This window comes from Apis cerana, linkage group LG10, assembly GCF_029169275.1.
Source record: "Apis cerana isolate GH-2021 linkage group LG10, AcerK_1.0, whole genome shotgun sequence".
In the NCBI taxonomy this organism is placed as follows: Eukaryota; Metazoa; Arthropoda; class Insecta; order Hymenoptera; family Apidae; genus Apis; species Apis cerana.
Window position 1 is genome coordinate 2,042,835 of NC_083861.1, and position 22,100 is coordinate 2,064,934.

General features: G+C 42.3%; 1 protein-coding gene and 1 long non-coding RNA gene across 12 annotated transcripts in view; one reads left to right on the plus strand and one right to left on the minus strand.

Annotated features, from left to right (window-relative positions):
• The window catches only part of LOC107994195 (uncharacterized), a 65,324-nt gene extending 63,942 nt beyond the window's left edge, over positions 1 to 1,382 (minus strand). Inside the window, exon 1 of the long non-coding RNA XR_009831653.1 lies at positions 766 to 1,382. This is a non-coding gene — a long non-coding RNA (uncharacterized LOC107994195). The remainder of the gene's footprint in view (positions 1 to 765) is intronic.
• Positions 1,383 to 1,387: 5 nt separating this feature from the next.
• The window catches only part of LOC107994194 (protein embryonic gonad-like), a 94,840-nt gene continuing 74,127 nt past the window's right edge, over positions 1,388 to 22,100 (plus strand). For 9 of the 11 annotated variants that reach the window (XM_062081070.1, XM_062081073.1, XM_062081077.1 and 6 more), the window contains exon 1: positions 1,397 to 1,743. The gene's annotated coding sequence lies outside the window, so the exon portion shown is untranslated. Of the gene's footprint in view, positions 1,744 to 22,100 lie in introns of all 11 variants that reach the window. The other 2 variants (XM_062081071.1, XM_062081074.1) reach the window with 2 other exon arrangements.

Genomic DNA, 22,100 nt, shown 5'->3' on the forward strand with positions numbered 1-22,100 from the left:
TATTATGCGGGTGATGTATTATTGCACGGTAAGATCAGGGTTGTGTTTCATAACAAGATAAAGTACCGCAGGCATGGAAAGTAATAGGGTAGAATTTATGTTCATACATTATTGACGATGCGTTGCACGTGTAACCTACTTCCAACACATGCATAAGTTTGGTTGCCCTCCGGTGGATTTATTTTCCTAAACCTCCTCGCTTTTGAGTTATTGGTTTTTAATTTGGCATTGAAACGATCGTGGATGAAATATCGTGATGAAATAGCACGCAACTCATAAATATTCATAATCGCACGTGAAATCATTTTTATAATATAATGGTATATCGTTATAGGTTAGAATGATAGGTAGAAAAAAAATCACGATTTTGTTGCATGCAATTTTTATGAGCCACGACTTATTCTAATATCTTCTAATAAATTCTCCCGATAATATCAAATTCAGTAATTAAAATTAATATTACCGAATTTTATAAATATATAATTTTATTCATAAATTATATATTAATAAAATTCTCTTACATATTTAAATCTTGTTATAATTTTCTTTAACCGAGATGATTATTAATTACTGAGATGATATTCAACATAAAATTATAAAAGTTATTATTAAAAAATAGAATATTATTAGTTCAAAAACGATACGTGCGCGGCAGCACTGATGTCTACTTTTTTCTAAATTGCTCTATAGTTTATAAAGATAGATAAGATGTCGCTGATAGAAATATAATTTAAACAATTAAGCTCGAAATGGATAAAATCCTACCTTGTATTCCGTTGTATCTTTGCCCTTGAAGAATCTGGAACTCAGCATACCGCCCACCACGTTCTGCGACTATTAGCTCGAATTTAGAGCTCTTCATCCTTTCAGAGATTCCTTCGTCGGTGTTCCATTCTTCGGCACAGCATCCTGAAGTGGCTCCCGAAGTGGAGGTCGAACGAGAGTTTCCAGCACAGTTCAACATGCGGATAAACATTCATCGAGCCCGAGGTAGGTCGGCTAAAAAAGCGTTACACTATTGAGTCACCGACAAGTGTACTTGTATCAGGACATTTGCAAGTCACTTTGAACCGTGAGAAAAACAAATATGGTGGTGGTACGTACGGTTAGAAAATTTTTCGTCGATTCTTTCGCACATGATCACTGTTATTATCACTTATGGTTCATTTACACGATCACGACGAACAACATGGGACGTTATAACGTGATATTATTCTAATCACACCATTATTTGCGAATCAAAACGTACGAATAATATGAATAATGCGTAATAGAAATTCCGACGTGGTCCTCTCTCGGTGACACGAAATTTTACTGAATGTGCAGAAGACTACTGCGCATCGGTTTGAACTTGAGCGCTCTGCGCATGGGAACGCGCAGCTGAAATTCGCGGGATACGTCGTCGAGACGGGACAACACCAGCATTCGTACGTAATTTTTGATCGAAATAATTCATTTAATCGAACTGTGTGGACATTTCGTGATCTATTTTGTGATTCTTATAGTGATATGTGATACAGAGACTCAGAATCGTGATAAAGTTTCGGAATATAACGTCGAGAAAGGACAATTGTACGTGTTCGTGAATCATCGTTCTCTACGAAGAGCTCGGAATCGAAGAATTGCGTCATTCGCGTTCGAACGAAATGTAAACAGAAGAAAGGTCAGGAGCAGTTTAATTGTGGCGTATATTTTCATTGCCTGGGGCTTCGATTCTTCACAACATAAAGAATCTACGTACAGGTACGTTAAATATATATCGAAATATATTCTCGACGATACGTATAATAATTCGAGACACTTACCGACGAAGGTATCATTACGAAACCAAGTTATCGACTATAATATCGAAAAAATTCAATTTATTTGATCGATTATCGCAATCTAATCATCAAATTATATGATATTTAATAAATTATCATTCGTATAAATATATTCATCGTAATCGTTTTATGTAAAATTACGTCGTAATACAAATGACGTAATTTCCTTTACAGCGCCACTCATCCCAACTAGTAACTAATATGGCGCGTTTTTCGAATTGAATTTTATGGATTAAGATTGCATGCACATATTGTATAACGTTTTCAAACATTTATAAATATTGAAATATTACATCTTCTTGTCTGAAAATGATATAATATTCGTAATTTAATAAATATTATATTATTTTAAGACTATAATTCGTTGATTTTCTTACAGAATAGAATTTTAATAATTTTAATTTTAATAATATACGATTGGAATTAATTTAAAAAATTATCTTTCTTTTATTTTATAATAATATCCGATAAGAAAGAAATATATATATATATTGATCTTCATATAAATAACATCTCATAAATAATATCTCATAAATTAATACAATTAAAAACAATTTATTATGCACTACTCGATATGAAATGAGACCTGATTATAATTCTCGTTTAATTATATGAAGATCCTTTAATTATTATGAGCTCGATCCATCCAATATCATCTCTCGTTAATCCGGACTCGAGATACACGGAATGATTGGCCGTTTCCCCTCTCTGCTCGTCGTTCCCGCGCAAGAAAGACACGGTATACAAAAAAAGTAAAATAAAACGAATAGGAAGGAGAAAGGACGGGAGAAAAGCGTGGAACCTGGCTCCGGGATATTAACATTATAAATCGTCCAGGCCGGCGACACGCCCGGGGCGGAGTCGATCGTATCGAGTCGATACCCACCTCTAGGCTCGATATCGATTACATTGGCCGTGATTGGCAGGATTCGTAACACGCCACGGGGATATTGTGGTGCGATCGATCGATCGTCGATCACGCGCGTATCTTTCGATAAAACGCGGTTAATGGACGCGGATTTCCGCTCGAACGACACGCGAGAGAACATCGAATTAGAAGGAACAATAGATATCGATATCGAGATCTTGGAGATGAATTCTATAGAAATCTCTTGCTACCGTTTCGGACAATTGATTTGAAGCGAGTTTTGAGAGAAAATACGTTTATAATCCGATACGTTAATCGCGTTTAGGATGATCGCAGAATGTAGAATCGGTTAGAATGGTATCCATTAATAGAATTAGTTTTAGAATTGAAAAATAGTTATTAAATTCAAGAAGTTAGTAATCAAAATTTCGTCGAGACCGAGAAAATATATTATCGGAACAATTGGCTTCATAGTAGATAGATTTCTACACATTTTCTACGACTTTATGTCCCAGAAATCGATTTTACGATTAAAAAAAAACGCGAACAAAGTCCCTTCTCTATAGTAATTATCCTGCAATTCAGCGATCGAATTACGATCTTGTTGAAGATAATTTTATCCTTATTATAGAATAACCCACACGAAATTTCCTTAAAAAGCGGAATGATGCCATCTGGAAACTTTCGCCAGTAAACAATCGGCAAAAGACTCTCCCCGAACGACTCGGTGAGATATCGTAAAGCAGTCTGGCACGAGGGACAAGGCACGAAATTCGAGTCAAAGGGGGTTACAAGTACCGAGTCTTTTATTCGCCACGCGGGCAGTGAATCTTGCATTGACGGCGACAAGAACGGCGTATGTTGGCCAAATTAAAGTATTCAAAGGAGTGGGAGCGTCCGGGCTGTCGATGTACGGTAAACGATCATATTATAGTACGCGGCGCGATCAACGTCAAGGAAATTTATTGGGAAGTCGCGAAAAAGCTCTTATCGACGCCGAGTCGAGCCGCGCGCTTTCACCATATTTATTGACACTAAAGGTGAAAACTCGTCACCCCGTTGACGACAGCCGTTGTTGCGCGCGTCCACGTCGCGGAACCCGTTCGAGGCGCGAAAGGGGCCCCCCTTCGACAGCGAGTGAAATCGTTCGTCCCGCGTCCTCCCAACGGAATTCAACCGGGGGCCCCGGGCCCAGGCGTCAATAATCTTGACGTTAACTGTCCAAATGTCATTGATGCCACGCTGAATTCCCGTCGTTCATAGGGCGGTTTTATGGCCGCTCGAGAAGCCACACCAAGCCCCGTCCCTCGTTTCATTTCGCGTTCGTATCGCTGACTTAGATCCCGAGATTCGTGACGTAACGAAACGTAAACGAGAAAGTAGGTTAGAAGAGGCGATCGATCGAGAATTTGTGAAAATTAAATTTCTCGGAAGGAGAGAAAGTTGAAAGGTAATCGTGATAATTAGGAGCGATAGGAATAATGGATTTGGGATAGGTTTGTAGGTTCGAGGTTAGGTTCGACGAGCGTTCCGTTTCCCTTTGGTGGGATGCGTAATTCTTCGAAAGGACGTACGAATTTGTTGGAACACGGCGAGCACGAGCGTGCTGGCTGGTTTCAAGATCGATTTTACGATGCACGGAAACCGGGCGTGAAAAAGTCTTGGAAGTTTCTTATTCCCTTCGCTCGTCCCTCTTCGCGTTAACTGCTGTGGCACGCCAGAGAACGGGCCAACTTTGCGGTCGTGATCGTTCCGTTCTTCCGAACAATGGGCAGCCAGTGTTCAGGGGACTGTGTCAAACTGCCCTTTTATTGGGCCGTATTTTACCCTTTCGTATTCGAGAACGCACGCGTAACGATGCCGGACGATTCACGGCGGACGCTGTCGATCGATGTCCGACTCGTGTACCTTCTTTACCTTAATCCAATTTTACCCAAAAATTTATTTTAAACGTACGAATAATTTTTATAACTTTTAATATTAATCATCGCGGAAGACTAATTAGCGAATAATCGATGCAATATATCAACGTGTCTTTGCAAATTAAATTTCTGCATTGCAAAAAACATCGTCTTTAAACAAAGTTAGAAATATGTTTTTTTAAAAATCTATTATTTCGCTTATCCCAACACGAATATACCCGCGTTTAACTTAATTCTCAAAGCTTATATGGAGTGAGATCAATTTTCAAATTCCTCGATTATTTACGATTTTACGCGTTCACGAGCGGGCTCTCGCTGGCAAGATTGAAATTCTCGAGCCGAAGGGAGTCGTCGATTGACAAGAAGCCTTCGGGATTTCCGCGGGAAGAAGTCGACCGCACGAGAACGAAGCGTAGTGAGAACGCGAGTGTGGGCACGTCGCGTCATAACTCGCCGGGCACTGTAAATCACGGTGGACGCCACGGTGCACCCATAGAAATGGTTATATTCGGCCATAACGGCTCGTACCCACCGCGACGACGACCGGGCAATATTTTAATAGTAACGATAAATTACTTACGAGGAGGGAATGCGCCGCCTCACCTCCTCACCGGCGATGAAACCCTCGCGCGGAGAGGGCGCGATCTCCTTATCGAGCTTCTTCCCCTCCACTTCCCCTTACCTTCAATTACACTACCACCACTACTGGGCTACTGGGTCAACCTACTGGGTTCCCATAAACATTTACCATAAACTGTTTAGAAATGGCCGGCAATTTTTACAGACAACCGATTTAATAGTAATTTCCAAGCAAGCATATAAAATTATCAATTTACCACATGTGGTTACCACAGACTTACCTTTCACTCAACTTGACAATACCCATTCACGCGGTCATTTTTGCCAAGATAACTCCCGGTCGTGGCAAGAAATGCCTACAAATTGCCACATCGATTTATTGCCAGGTGGCATTCTTCATTTCCCCAAAGAGAATGCCAGTTTTCAAGAAGATGGAAATTCGTTGTAATGCCAACGTGTCAGATTTCTCTCGGGAGGGGCAAGCGCCTTGGTCGTGTTTCGTTTAATTGTCGGCGATCCGGCGCACGGTGGATAATATTTTCCGCCGCCCACGCGTGCCGCGCGTGCTATGGGGCGCGTGTGTTCCAGAAACGCAGGACTCGGACCCTCGGTGGATATGTAATCACGCTCGTTTATCAGAGGCCGTGCACGATTCTCGCTTTTAGATATCGCGCGGGTGGTGGTGGTATTACGGAATCCCGAAGATTAATGTTCCCCTCGTGTCATCGTTCATTAATACCCCGCGAGCACGGGGTATGTTTAGGATTACACCCCGTGATAACACGGAATAGGAATCGTAGTGACGTTAGAGATCGTCGCCGCGAACACGACACGCGCGTACTTAATGAAATTCCTTGGTATCCGACAATTTATATCGCTCGGTGTATCGATATCGCGCTTTCAGAGGCAAGGCCACGTGGGTGGAGATGAAACGAGTGAGTCTGAATCGTAACGTGTAATTATGATTTTGTATCATTTTATTGTGTGCTTGCCGCGACAGGTTTAATATATTATTGGATCTTTTTTAAAAGTAACGAAAATTAGTTCTTTAGGATTCGACAAACTTAATTGAGAATTTAATAGCAAGGAGAGGGCAAATTTATTTGATCGTCTTAATGAAATGATAGTATTTTTCAACGCGTACGGAAAATTTCAGTATATATTTCTGCAATTTTTATTATTTGCAAGGACAGCTTCGAACTTGAAAAATTCCCCAAGCAATAATAATTGCGCAAGAAGTTTATTTCAATTTCCCTGAAAGTAGACAGAAATTAATTTCCATTTCAATTTTGCTGAAAACTTGTAGAAATAAGAAATCGCGAAGGAATTAAACCTTATTGCTCCAATTTTCTCTGTTCGCCCTTATAATGCTCCCTTTGATCCCCTCTACTGCGGAAAGCAGCAACTTGCGCAAGCCAGGCTAACTGCTCGCCCACGCGGCGTGCAAGGTGGTCCGAGCACTTGAGATCTTCGGGTCTCGGTCTCTGGACACTTTTATGCCCCCGACGACGAGCGACGACGACATCGCCGAGCACCTTCCACGCGGCGTGGGCGAGTCATGGGAACCTGCAGTCCGTCGTATCCTCTTTCCTTGTTTCCTGCCCGCCCATTTGTACAACGTTAATGCATAACGTTCCACTTCGTTGTATATGAATACATATCCACTTCGCTGTTGTATTTCGTTAGATATCAATAGCGCGAAGAGAAAGAATCTGAGAGCCTTGATTTCGTTTCGTTCGTAAATTTGTTGAAGAATGTTTGATTTTCGAGAAATCTCTACGTTCTACGATCCCAAGCTCGAAGTAGATTGCAATTACGTTTAAGCGCTTCCGATTTTCGTCGGGACACGTTACATCGAGCGATTTACCGTGGTGGAATGCGGCGCAAGGTGGTACGCGATAGAGAAAGAGGAGAAGCTTGCTGCGAGAGAAGAGAAGCTCCGTGACTCGTACTCGACGTTCCTACATACCCATCTCGTCGTCTCTTCTCTCGTCCATGACGGTGCCCTCCCTCCACCTCTGTCCACCCCTCTTCTCTCCTTTTGCGCCTCCGTTCGTCCTTCTCGATCCGCGTACGTGTTGGTTAGGGCCCCGTGAGAGAGCCGTGTGTAATACCCCGGCGAGGCCCGGAGAGCGTATAAAACGCGTCTTTGTGCGCGCTTGGGCCAGCTGTTTGTCTAACACCTCGTACCTGCCTGAGGTCAGTGGCGATTCTGTTACTGTAGTCCCCGGGAACTCCGTTCGATTCAGGGGCCGGGGTCAACGTTCCACGTTCCTGGCTGGATCGACGCCTCTCCTGAAACGTCTGTCCACTATATAGACACCACGTTGTGATTCGCGATCAATTCTATTCTGGAAAAATACACTCGTTTTCGTAATTTAATAATCTTGTTGCCGTGATCGATTAATCTGGTATCGTTATTAAAATATTTATTTCAGAGAGAGAGAGAGTTTCAATCGTCCCTCCAACGATTGATCAATCGCAGTAACATTCCAATGTCGTTAAATTAAAATATATTCCAACCCCTCTCCCCCCGTTCACTTTAATTGGCCAGCGTAGCATATATGTGTACAGGCGGGGATCGGTATTCGCGGCAAAATCGATTAATTCACTTTCCCGCTGAGAGTTCTAGCAACTCGTCCAAAATTCCAATCAACGATCATCTAAGCAAGAAGCCCGCCACTCATACAATATTTAACAACGCGACGTTTTAAAACGACGCGTTCCGTCGCTAGCCCATATTCGATCCCGTCCAATCGAGCGCAAAGCCGCCCCGCCGTTCGCGTCCCTCGTTGGAAGAAGCTCGTTCGAAGCGCATCTCGAGGCAGGGGGAGGAGGGGACAGACACCCGCCTGTGCCCTCGCGGAGGACGCAATAACTCGGTCGTGATCTTCTGGCGCGCGTAGAGAAGCGAAAAACTCGGTCGCCGGTAATAAATACATCGCGAAACGGGGTAAGTTCGGGTCGGCCATTGATATTCCCGTTCTTTTCTTTCACGGGCGCCGCTAATAACTTATCCGGTAGACGGTGGACCGGGTTCTTGCCCGTCTATCGGGCGTCTCTCGGGTCGAGAGGGATCCCGTACGCACGCCGTCCCCGTCCCCTTTTCGACCAGCGTCTCGGGGGCGAGTTGATGTTTTCTGGCGCGGCTAGCATCGCTCTGTGTGGTCCTCGTGTCAAAATGTGTCAAAACTCGAGTTCGCGGTCCCGGCGTAGACCGCAAAAAGCGGTTCGACGGCCCTACAAATTAACGGCCCGTCCGGCGTCCGCGCAGTGGTGGAAAGGGATCGTGGAGAAAAGCTGTGACGCCACACGATACCCCCCTCCCTCTCGTCTGACGTGCTTACGGCCTCTGGTCGTTAAATTAGGAACGCGCGACATCGCGAAGATATTAATGTACGCGGATGAATTGTGCGGAGACTGGATTCGATTATATACCGATCTTGTTTATCCGTGTTGATTACTTTAGAACGTAATTCCTCGTAAGAGTGGGAATTAGAAATTCGATTCGAGTGGAGGATGAATAAATGGCTTCGATTTAAAGCGGGCTCGAGGAGAAGAATTCCACGAAGAGAATTCCACGTTTCCAACGTGTTCAAATAGAAATACCACGTTGTTCCATGAAACGTTACTCCATGTTTCCCCGGTAATTATCGCAAGTGTTAAAACGATCGTTAAGCCGACGCGGCCAAGATGTCCAAGAGGATACGTCTATTCAACCTTTAGAATGGCATCGTCTCGGCTATGCATCGGTTGAATGAAACGGTCGATTCTCCTTCAGGGAATTGCACAACGATCGCTTGATCGACACCGGATTTATCGACGCAGCGCTCTCCTTAACCAACCGATTGCGACTTGCCGTCGACCTTAACACCGTTGGAATTTCGCGCCGACCTTCGCACGCCACGCGTCCTCCCCGTTTCCTTTTCAGCGCGCGGCTTCCGGCGCGCTCCTGGCCATCAACCGAATCAGATAAAATCGCGGCTCTAACGGGACGACGCGAACGGCGGCCCTTTGTGCCGCAGAATCGAACCGTTGATTTTCTATGGGGATACGGCATTGTGCGAACCGCAACAACTGGATGCGCTTCGATATATACACCGCGCGTATACATCCGATCCGTGCGTTCTCAACTTGACGAAGTTGTGTTTGGTCTTCGCCTCTCGATTTCCACGAGATAAAATATTATATTGCTCGCGCCGGGGTGAAAGAATACAACCGGATACGGACCGGGGTGCTGTTGCGACGCGACATCTGTTGCTCTTTCGTGTTTTCTTTTTTTTTTTCCAACGTACCCAACGATAAATACGTTTTCTAAATAAAGAGCGATACATCGTCAGGGCTCTTTGTTGCTCGATCGTGAAATAAATTGTATAGGCGTGAACTTTTCTTCGTCGCGTTGATAAGATCGAGAGCTGTTGGAAATAATTATGAGATCTCGCGTACGAATCTTGCTGACAGAAATGGAAAGATCATGGAAAGATCGTGGTTCGAGAAATAGCAGCGTGTCGAACTCGTGGAAATTTAACATTGGAGGGTCTGATATTCAGGACGCAACAAAGAAAATAAATGAATTTCCTCGGATTTCTTTCTAATTTCTAGACGCACTTCACATTCGAGAAAGAGGTTATTGCTGTTTATTAAAACGAAAATAATAATAATAATGTCTGCTTAGCTTCGAACCGGGTTGAGAATCCCTTGATCTAAAAGAGATTGAAGACTGCTAACGAGGTTGTCCATCGTGTAAAACTCGATATTTGCTCGATTATCCAGCGTAGGTATCCAACATGTACGACACAGTATCGTTCCGTCGGGATACGAGGAACGATTTCCTCGTCGATCGACGATTTATTTGTGGATCTGCAACATACCTGATAAATCCTTATTCGCGGCTCAAGGATCCCGGCGTCGCTTAGCCACGTTTGCTGCCACTCTCTTTCTGTATTATATACTTGTCCGACATTGTTATTATTGCGAGCACGACTGCAGCTGCTCACCAGGAATAATAATGATCGTTCGTGCACCCCTTCGTTACACGGGCTGTATCGAAGTCACGTACGCTCGGGTTATTGTTATTTAATCTGAGGCATTCGTTTAAATTAACCGAGCGGCATCGGTTTGTATCAATCTAAATATTTCTGCGTTGTCAGACACGGAAACGTTAGAAAACGATCGAGCGAGCCGATTAAACGGCGTTTGTAATCGTGCACGCCACACGACTTTTCAGGGACGTCTCCCGGCATTGATAAATAATTGAATAATTCTCTCTCTCTCTCTCTTTCTCTCGTTGCTTCGATATCTCGCCATCCTCGACATCTGTCATCGTGTTTCCTTCTCGCGAATTAAATCAATCGCGAAATAATTTTGAAAGGATTTCGTTCGAATTGTTTAAACGAAGGATTTTTGTTAATTTTGAAAGTGTCGAACAAACATTTCGATACTTTATTCTATACACAACATCCCCGATTATCCTCCTTCAGGCTCGACATAAATCACTTAATTTAATATTAAAACAAAGAAAAACATAATTGTTCGATAATTTAAAAATTAATATTTCCATACTTCGATCGCGAACGATTCTCATCTGGAACCGTCCATCAACGACGTTTCACCACGCACAATTTGATAAATCCCCTCGCGAAGAAGGACCTCGGTTCGTCGATCACGCGTTAATTGACTCTCGCAACGTTGTTATTATCCAATCCGGTGAGGATGCATTAATAAGAATCGCGGTGAAAGAAAGAAAGAAGAAAAAAAATTCTCAGCGGAATGTTAATTGAAAATTAAGAAGAGTGCCCGTTTCGATTCGAGGCACGGGAAGGAACGGTCGGGGGCGACACAATGGACGGGCGGCAATAATCCTTCGGGACAGCTTCTGTACAGCTCGAATCCCGGGGCGGATTCGAAGGCATCGTGGCTCGTTATATTACGGAGGCGAATGAGACGACCTCACGCACGCACGGACAAGGCAAAAAGTCGTTTTCGCGTAAAACGATCGGCGTTGCTCGGCTTTCCGTCGTAAAGTAGCGCCCACACGCGCCGATGGGCCCCGCTCGCATGGGCCTCGTGCCGCCAGCAACAACGTGAGAATGTCCACGGGACGATAAAACTTATGCTCGTGAATATTACGAGGTTCCCACCCTCGTGTCCTCGATCCGTGAACGACCGTGAAATATCGGCGAGTGCACGCTCGTCTTGCGATAGTAGTTAACGTGAGTGGCAACGTTCATTTTTCTTCTTACTCGATTGTTTGTCTTCCTTTTTTTAAATCTTCCACGATCGAAAGATTTTGAGAATTTTAGACGCGAGAATTATGTGCAAATTTTAATGGATACGAATTCAATCGTTGCATACGATAAGTAATTCTTTTTCGTTCTTTACGCATTGGTTAATTTTTTCATGTATCGTTAAAGTCGGTATTATCGGAGTGAAATACACGTACAACGTATGAGAGTCTAGAGAATAGGAGAGCAGAGTGTGGAAGAAAGTACGTAATATCTGTGATGCGCTCGGAAAAATTCGCGGATATATCGATCATTATGTAATCGGAGGAATAAAATTAATTGTTGAAAAAAATTGTTGATTTTAAATAGCAAAGGAAACTATTCTTGATGAAACTCGTTTCTCATAAAAATCGTGTGGTTAACTTCAAATATTATTAACGATTTAATAAATCATTGGATATATTCATTAAAAAAGAAAAATCTTCGATCAAACGTGTTTATTTTTTACACAAGACGACGAATATGCTATCAATAATTGATTAATAAAACATCATTGATCTAAAAGTACACATATATAAAATACAATTCCTCCTTTTCATAGTCGTATATACAACATCGCCTACACGAAGTCATGACCACTTCAACCAACAATTGACACCGTTACGACGGAACGAAACGAAATCCTGAGGCGATATTTAATTGAAAGAGCATCCGCACGGTATAAATCGATTCGTTATTCACAATGTAATAATGATTGAAAGATAGATTCCAACCCATAGTTCCTGTTAATGCTCATTTGAACGAAAGATGCCACTGTTGTAACAAAATTTCCCTCGACAAATATTCAGAACGACGATTAAGCAATTAGTCTGTCCAACTAGAAAGAAGAAACAATATTTATCCAAGAATCGTATTTATTCGTTGCAAATCTATATAAACTCCAATCACTTTTTCATTATTATCATTATTATTATTGTTTGATTATTTCCAGCAAAATATCACATTTTATTGCTATCTTTCAAACATTGACAATTACTTAAACAAAAAAAAAAATCTCGTTCCTTGTAATCATTACCTGTCCTTTTATATTCGAGCAATAGAGTTCTCCACCTTGTCAAACAATCGAACAGAATTTCCGCGATCAAAGATCCCCAATTGTTTCACCCCCTTCGATTGTATATACGTTGAAACGCACGCGCCTTCCCGATTGTTTATATCTGCCTACATTCCACCTCGATAAATTCGATTTTTTACACGCGTACGAATATAGTGCCGGCCATTCAGTCGGTCTCTCGCACACGGGTCGTGTTGGCTGGTAGTCGAAGCAGTCGTCGTCGTGGTCGTGAGCCCTTTTACAAGAAGCGCGGTCCATTCAAGAGTCAAGCTCATTGAATTTATACCCCGCCACGGATTCGCACGGATCCTCGCGCGAATTCGCAACCGGATTCCTCGCGAGGCCAAGAGTGCCCCAAGAAAGGGAAGGAGAGCTTCTGCTATCGATAGAAATAATGGTAAATCGATTAATAAGGAATAATAACGGAGATTATTGCCTTTCGAACAATGGACGACTTATTCTTTTAAAGTAATCATCCTTTCGAATATATTATTTACCGGTCAAGAAATAAATTTGACGAAAACAAGCAAACAAGAAGGATAATCCCTGGAAGAAAAACTTCGTAGAAACGATAATGATCAAACATAATAGATACGCTTGATATTTACATAAACGCTTGTAATCTTATCGAGTCGCGGTTGACCGCAATAATATTATCGAAACCGACTACGTTAATAACAACGCGTATAAAACCGAGTAGAGAGAATAAAAAAAGATACCGTCTTCCCGAGGAGGGACACTGCACGATACAATACCTCTTCTACGTGTGGTCGTTCGACGGAATCGCGAGGCGATCCTATCCCCGATGAAAATCTAGAATCCTGGAAATCAAATGATCCCGAGTGGACGTGGATCGATCGTTGTCGATCCCCCCGCATCGATTTCCATCCGCCAACGATCTCTCTTCCTCATCGATTCCCATCGAACGCGTCTGTTCCTCCGAGTACACGGAGGAGGTCACCGCCACGGTTACGTACCTTGCGTGATAGACCTATTCGAATAATTTATAGTCGCGTTAACCATAATAGACACGGCCGTGCTATTGGTCGACTGTGAAATGACAAGCACCAGCAAGAGTATCGACCGCGGTTCTCCTTTTTCTCTTCTTCTTCTTCTTCTGCTTTTTCCCTTTTCTTTTCTCGTTCGTCTCTCGAACTCGTCCTTTTCCATCTACTCCTCCTACTACCTGCGGCTACCTGACCACCACGGACGAGCAAATAGAAGCGCGCAGAAGACGCGTCTTCTTAACGTGTGGAGAGAGAGAGAGAGAGGAAGACGAAGGATGAGATCGGTTGGAGAGGGGGGATTGGCTACCGAGGATGAGGAGGCTCTTGAACGATTACAGGTGACTTACGTATGCAGGCAATCTCGTTTGCGTTTGCGCAATTATTGGAACACCTCATGTTCGTAATAAATGGCGGAATATGCCCTGAAAGGTGTTAGTTCAAGATCATCCGGTGATACAAGACCAGCGGTATCCCGGCTGCCTGTCACAGGATTTCATCACATCCACGGCTACCTATATAGGCAATAGGTTTATGTAACCGGCCGGGACATTAAGGTTACCCTCGATCGTGGAAACTCTCTCGCCTACCCTCGATCTCCTCCGTTCCGCCGTGTTTTCATAATTATTTTTCCAGCCGTTCTTACGCACGTTCTACGTACGTAACGATGCTGTAGATCTCTCCTCTCTCGTACCTTCGCGGGAAAGGTCGTCGAGATGGTGGATCGCGATCGAGATCGCGTGCTTTGCGACACACGATGGCACGTACACTGGTCTCGAATCATTATTTTTCCATTAAACTTTGACATGTTGATTTTATGGGACGGAGACGAGGGAATGAAAGGTAGTATCGAAGGCCTCTCGGTTTGGTAATAATCTGCATCGGGGGAATATTGAGAAATAATTGAGGAGGCAGACGTAAATTTTTTTCTTCTTCTTCTTTTTTTCGACAACTTTGCATTCTGACTAAATATAGATACACGTTGATTACACGTTGAGTTGCCATAAATTCCTTCGTGAAATATTGGATGCTACCTATTCCATGCATTAATTCCATAGGATGTTAGTTTGAAGATTGATTTAGCGAAAGCAATTTTAGTTTCTTTTTTTCTTCTTCTTCTTTTTTGTAAATTTGCACCAAAGCGAAGGTTTCGAGTAACATCTTGGAATTTTGTTTGGATAAATTTATTTACAGATTGTAATATTTTTCTAAAGTAAAATCTGAATACGAGCAACATTACTTATAATATTTGACGTAAATAAATTTCGAATAAATTTTGCCCAGGTTTATTTACAATCGTACAATCGTATCTGCGATAGAACTTATAGTGTAGATAATTGCAAAAAGATGACCAATAAATTATGATCATTAACCTTTCCACGGCATTCTTAGAATTGAAAACTTTTCTGTTGCACACTTTAAAGCAATAAACGTATGTATGAATATTTAAATACTTCGGTAACATTATCTATAGAAATTAAATTAAAAATAATTGCATTGTGCAATGTTTATCAATCTCATACGAGCTTCGCTAAAGTAGCAAAAAGATCAAATTCCTTCCTCCATTTTACATTCCATTATACACTTCCCTGTATAAATACTTGGATCGCTAAAATAAGAAACTTCCCTGTGTCAAGAAATGAAACTTCTAGGTAAAATAATTCTGTAAAAAAGAGAAAGAAAGAAAGAAAAATTCCGAAAAAATTCCAGCGACGTCCACTCTTCACCGATTCTCGCGCCGGGGATTTCAATGTGCCGTGACGTGGGAGTAATTGCGACACACGGAGGTACAAGCGCTCACGTACGTACAAACGCGTCTCGGCCGACCTTGCGCTCGTCTTCCCTGTACGGTGCAATCGTGCGCTCTGCGATCAATTACGCGATATCCAGTTTCGTCGCGCTCCTTTCTTAACGACGTGGCCCAATTAAGGACGACGATTAATGCGTTCCCCGCTCGCGAGACCTTTTCTCCCGCTGCGATGGCCTCTGACTCATCGCTCGTTAGCCACTCCGTATCTCTGCTAACCGAGTTTTTAAGGATCTAGGAGCGGCTGCCTAGTGGAATCTAGTGAGATTTTTCGAGATGTCGTCACTCGATCGTTCTTCCTTTTTTCCCCCTCTGAAATCGAATATACGTGAATAATTTTCACGTTCGTTTTCACGCATTGTAACGAAACAGTTTTGTATAATTTAGATCAGGTTTTTTCATGTCTGATGCGTTTAAGTAAGCTTCTTAACTCGGTACATAGTTTTTTTTTTTTTTTAACTCTTGTTAAGAGGAGTATCTCAGGTCCTTTGCAATTTTTCTTAACATCTTTTGCTAAAGTTAGGTTTACTGTTAGGTTCTGATTCTCGACATCTTGGCATTCAGCAAATTAACTTTTCATCTTCGATAAATGATATAATAATTGGGATTTCCACAATTTTCTTACGAATCGAAAATCATTTCAAGAATTGGAGCATTAGATTGGATCAGGATTGACAACGAATAGCTTCTCAAAATTTTTAGAAATTATTCCACGTTATTCCCATACATCGATTCTTATTACGTATCTCGTAATAAGAAAGATTGCAAAAGAGCGTAGACTTCTTCTTCTTGGAATCGTTAAACACATTTTTAAGACAGAAGATCGGTAAAAAATTTTCTCTCCCGCTATTCAATATCGGTTGAATAAATCCTTCCAGAAATTGCAAGATCTAAATGCTATCTAAATAATCGAAAATCAACAATCATAAATTCCAATCCGTCTCGATTCTCCATGCCACGATTAATTTTACAACGCTAGGCGCGTTTACATCTGGGGCCGCAAGAGGGACCATCCTCGCTATGTATCCTAGCCGTAGGATGATCTTTCAAGTGAGAGGAGGACTCGTCCTTGTCCGGATGGCATGGTAAGAAGAAGCGTGTACACGATGCCCAGGCCGGCCAGGCAGACGGCTCTCAAGATCAGGCATTCGCGTGTGACCACACATGTGTAATTCCAATTAACATTGGCAGGCATCGGTGCTCGCGAGTTACGGGTTGCACGCAGGGTTATTTCGCGCCAAGTTTCACGCGTGCACACCGAACCGACTTATTGACTGACTGATTGACTTCTCCGCCGATCCTCTCCTCCCTCCCCTCTCTCATCTTATCTTCCCTCTTTCCATCCGATCTTGGCCGGTTGCCAATCAAAACCTGACGGGTTTCATACGGCGTCGACACTCGCGCGCGGAATTCGCTACGATTTCGCGAAAAAATCGTCGTCAATCCGGCCGCCGATTCGTTTGGCCAGCAGCCAGCTACTGTGAAAAGCGTAACGAGCCAGCCGGTAATTGGGAGCGAGATGGGATCAGGCGATGAGACACGAGGAATTCCCAGCGACCACGGATATTCTATCTGGACTTTTCTGGTCTCCTGGTTTTCCTCGCCTCGACCGGATCATTTCCATTAATCTTGTCTCCGAGTTGACTCTCATAAGTATCTTGACGTTTTTTTAATCGTGATCTAAAAAAGGAAAAAAGAAAAATTTATGAAGCTATTGGTGGAACTAATGAATAAATTTTTTTATATTTATTGTTCGATCGATTAATAATAGATAAAGGAATAATTTTCTTTTCGTCGATATATCGCGTACTTTTAATTTCTTTGTTATTTCATAGCCAATAATTTTTCTTTTTCTTTTTTTGGTTTGACTTTTTCGATACCGTTTTCAAATACGGTTTAATTATATAAATATTTACATGAATAATTCACATCACATATCGAACATTCCAATTAAAAACAGCAATTGGTTAGAAACATACAAGATTGTAAGATTTTTATTCTAATCAAGATTATCGAATTTCCCAATAACAATTTCTCGTTTTTTTCACCGCAGAGGATAATAATACACGAAATACGAAATACGTATACTACGAGCATTTAACAAAGTTGTGATTTCCAGTGAGATGATTAACGAGATTACTCATATCTCTAGGAGAAACCGGTTAGAATAGGAAAATATACAGATCGAGATTAGATTGAAATTATTGTTTCATATATTCATATGCGTGTAACGAGAATAATTATAACGCGTCATCAGCTCGATGTAGCGTGGAATCATCGACAGGAATTACATGCGAAATATTACGGCCTATCGATATTCCATCTGATTGGATGGAAATATCAGGAAAGAAAAAAAAAAACGAATAATTATTATTACTCGATGCATCGATCCAGGAACTACGGGAAATCGAAATAACGTAAATAGCATAAAAGAGATATATACCGTCTCATTGGGAAATATCAGGAAGGAAAAACGAAATGTATTATCATTGCATCTAATTGCACTCTGCCGCAGCGCTAACCGTACAGACCGCACAAGGCGCGGTACAAGTGCATCGCATAAGTGGCCTTTATTTCGAGAGAAAATATTATCATAGCATGATCGCGAGTAATACAAGCTACCGACCAGCTTCTTCTTCCGCTCGAAATAATATTTTGTCCCGGCATCCGAGCCTCAGGTGCACTAACGTATCGGCTCGTCGGTTAGGTTCGCCCGACCGTTCCATTCTTCGCTCCAGCGTCGATAGATCTCTCTATTCGTCGCTCGTTTGTCCGAGGAAAGCGACGGCCAACAATTCCGTCGAATTATTGTTCAGCAAACGTGACAATTACCCAGGGGGGAGGGAAGAAGCTCGTCGGTCGAGCTCATTGTGCTCGAAAAAATCAAGCGGCAATTTCGAGGATCCTCCCCAACGCTTGTGCGCCAACGTTGCACGCGATCTTTTAACAAACGCGAAATTTATCTACGATCTGGTCCATGGGCATATCCGATCCCGGACAGGATCTTTCTTTCAGTGGCGCTGCGTTGACTCTATTGTCGGCTCTTGGGTCAACGGAGGAGTCGTCATTGTTCAGAACTCGAAGAATGAATGTTTTGGTTTCCGTGAATGCGCCGAGTGCCACTTTCCGAGAGCACTTCTCCGTCCATCGTTTTTCTTTCAGATTTTCCTCTTGACCACGATCCCCTCCTACTTTCGGCCCGCCATTGTCTACGCTCTTGTGTTCTTCCTCGGATCGCGGTCGAAGAGAAAAGAAATCGCTCGAACACGAATCGAGAACGTCATTTCGGTGCTGTGTCGATGAATTATCACTTGGCCGATCGATCGTGACCCCTAATGGATTCCGTTTATTATTTGGATCTTCTAGGCTTGTTGTGAATCATAGGTTTCGCGTGGGTGAGTGTCTTTTGTGACTTCGTTTTTGCTAGTTTCTTTTGTGGACAATGTTGATTTATCGTCGTTGGATCATCATTATTATTAGCACTTTTGGACAGCTTTAGTCTTCCGTTTATGTTAGATAAGTAGGCGATCTTGACAATAGTTTTCTTTTTTAATTTTATTCCTCACGATGTACTTAAAATTTCAAATCAAATTTCAAGAGGATCGGAACACGCGTATCCATTTATCGATCACATCGAATTTATTGATTTCTTCTCGTTTGCGAAATCGACTACGATCTGAATGTTCTTAGAATAACCGAAGAAAACGGTTGAAGAGCCGAATCCGTATGAGATACACAGATTGCATCCGATTGTGATCGGCAGCCATGATTAATCACGACGATCAACCCTGCTGCCTGCCCTTCGAGCTCCCTCAATGCTCCTAATTAACCGAACTCTTCCCCTCTCCATCCCTTCTTCGTTTCTCAAATTGTCCAAGTTCGAAATACGTACGATCTCTTTCGCGTGTAAATAAATCGATCACGTTTCCAAGATCGCGTAAACCACGGAAAAAAACACGCGTTCGAGGTCACGCGTCAATCATGCTCCGATTACGTCAGACAACCGATGGCGGAACAGGGGGCAATTATCCTCCATTTAAACGCTCGCCATGACGCCTTTGAAACTCGTCGAATAAGGTCCGCCAGTCACTCGTTCTCGTGCATCACGAGAAAAGAGCAAACGATACATCGGTAATATTTAGAATGATTTACACTCGTAGTATTAATGATCGCGATAAAAGAAAGAAGAGAGAGAAAGGGGGCGGGGAAAAAAAGTATTGCCAGGAGGCAGGATTAAAAAAGCGACGATCACGCGACAGGTGATCGATAGGATAAAATATTATCAAGATCGAAAGAAAGAAACGAGCCGTTTTCCTTTTTTTTTTAAATAAGAGTGGAAAGGGTGATAGAGGGAACATCTGTTCGTGAAACTTTTTCTGCGGCTATGACGGGTCATTAATACGAAATAGCGACCGTGAAATCCTGAGGATCTCGTTATGCGTAACCGAGTACACGGAAGTGGCACAATGCAGGCGCCCAAAGGTGGAAGAAAGGAGAGGAAGAAGGGACGTCCCTTAATCTGACGGCGCACATAAATTCGCGGGAACGAGTCAGTTTTCGTCGATACAAATCCGGGCCCGCGTCTAAAGGGGTTTCGCCAGATGTTCCGTTCGTTGGTTCGATCGTTGTTTCCGATTCTCAGGGCCGATCTAACGAGACGATTATCGATGATCGAGCTCGCCACGGGGAATTACGCTGCAATTTGCCCGAAGAATAAATTGTCCGTGATGTTGTCGTGCCTTATCTCTTCGTAAAATTTCCGTTTCTTTTTTTTTTTTTCTTTTTTTATTACGAGCTGGATTATTATTAGGCGAGACAAGGGATAATAACGAGTGGATATTATTTAAGGATGCGTGACACGCGTTGTTAACGTTGGATAAGGGATGGTATTGAAATTGATTGGATCGTTCGTTTTCTCGAGGAGATAAAAAATTGTGGCCGGAAATTATGAAGGAAGGCGCAGGAATTCCGGTTATGGCTGAGCTGGGAAAGGGATGATTTTAATTCGAACGGCGTATTTAATTGGACAAAGGTATGGTACGATTTCGGAATGTATGATAGATATCCAGCATCGTATCCGCGATCTCGGAGCAAATCGACGATGAAAATGAATAATGGAGGAGAGCATGGTTGATCGACACTAAACTAAGAAAGCCATAAAACAGCGACTTATATGGGCGGTGAATGTATAAAGCTTCCTTGCTAAACAATTTCTCACATTTTTTTCTTTTTTTTGATCTATTCGATCGAGTTAGGTTTTAACAGTCCTTTTTAATCACGTTTATTATATCAAGTTTCTAACAATAAACAAATAAACTTACCAAAGTGTACTCCATTTGTTAAATTAACTATTTCTTCAAAGTACGAGATGCAACTTTTTCACTTTCTTTATTTCATTGCACGTAAAATATTTTAGATTACAGGTTGTAGATTTTAAACAATATTTTTCTTCATATATTTTTGGCAACGTATAATTTTTCCTTTTTTTTCATTTTTAAACTACTTCACTTCTACGTTTCTCACGAACCTGAATTACTGAAAATTTTTCGATGCTTCTTCTAATCAAAAATCACGAAAATATGAAGATTCGGGCACACTGTTGGAAATTTTTTGAACGAAATAACATAATGAAAACAATAATCGGCCAATAATCCAATGGACATCGATTCTCGAGGAAATGCTTACTGGGGGCTGATGCACGCGTCGCGGCCAAGTGCCCTTGAATTAAAATGGTAATAGAAATGTACGGATTTGAATTGCGAATGTCATAGCGTGCAGGCCGCGGCTGAGCCCGGGATATGTATATGCTAAGCAGCGTCTTGTTTTGAATTTAGAACAGGCGCCATCTTGCCGGCGAGCGGTTTGCTCTTTGCCCCCTTCCAGCAGGTAATTCGTGCGCGACCAATGGGGATGCATTCCGGAAACGACGTATGCGCCAGTTGCTATAACCCACGAGAGCTATTTCATCCCGGCTGAAACACCGAACCCTAACCTTGTATACCTTTATCCGTGACAGGTAGTAGCAAACTCATTAACCTTGGCCTCAACCCTTCCCTCCTTGACGCTCATTTTTCTACGCTACTTCGATTGCAGGAGAGTTGCTCCATTCGGAATTTGGACGTGTATTTTATTTTATCTTCTCTCTTCATTTTAAGAAGGTGGATAGATTTTCAAGAAAAAGAGACATGTATCGTTCGCAATACTTGTCATTTATTCAGGGACGATTAATTAATATCGTTGAAAAATGAGGCAAAGAAGGGAAAGCACCGCGGGTACGTCGTTGTTTCTCGTCGTTAGGTACGTACGTAATACGAGAATCGAATCGAACAAGTTATTATATCTTCGAAAGCGCGATGATAGCTGTGATATTGAATAAATTAAAACGAATCTTAATTATTACACGATGCGTCCCGAGGAAAACTAAATGCTAAATGTTAACGATAATTCAAACGTGAGTGAAATGAAGACATTTCGATTTGATGTCTCGACATTCCATCAATGAAATTATTTTATTTTCAACAGAGAGAAGAGAATTCGTTGAAAAATCGAACCCGCTTCCAGCCACTTTTCCATCGTCACGGATCTCTCGCAATCAGATCGAAAAAAGATCTTCCAGGGATTCCGATCCCTTTCGCCCTTTGTTTATCCAGGACAAACGGGGCAGATTTCCGCGCTTCCAGATCAACGAAAGAAAAGAAACTTAAGAAAACGAATCGAGATCGAGGAAAGGGAGGAGACGACCTGCCTCGAATCCCGACA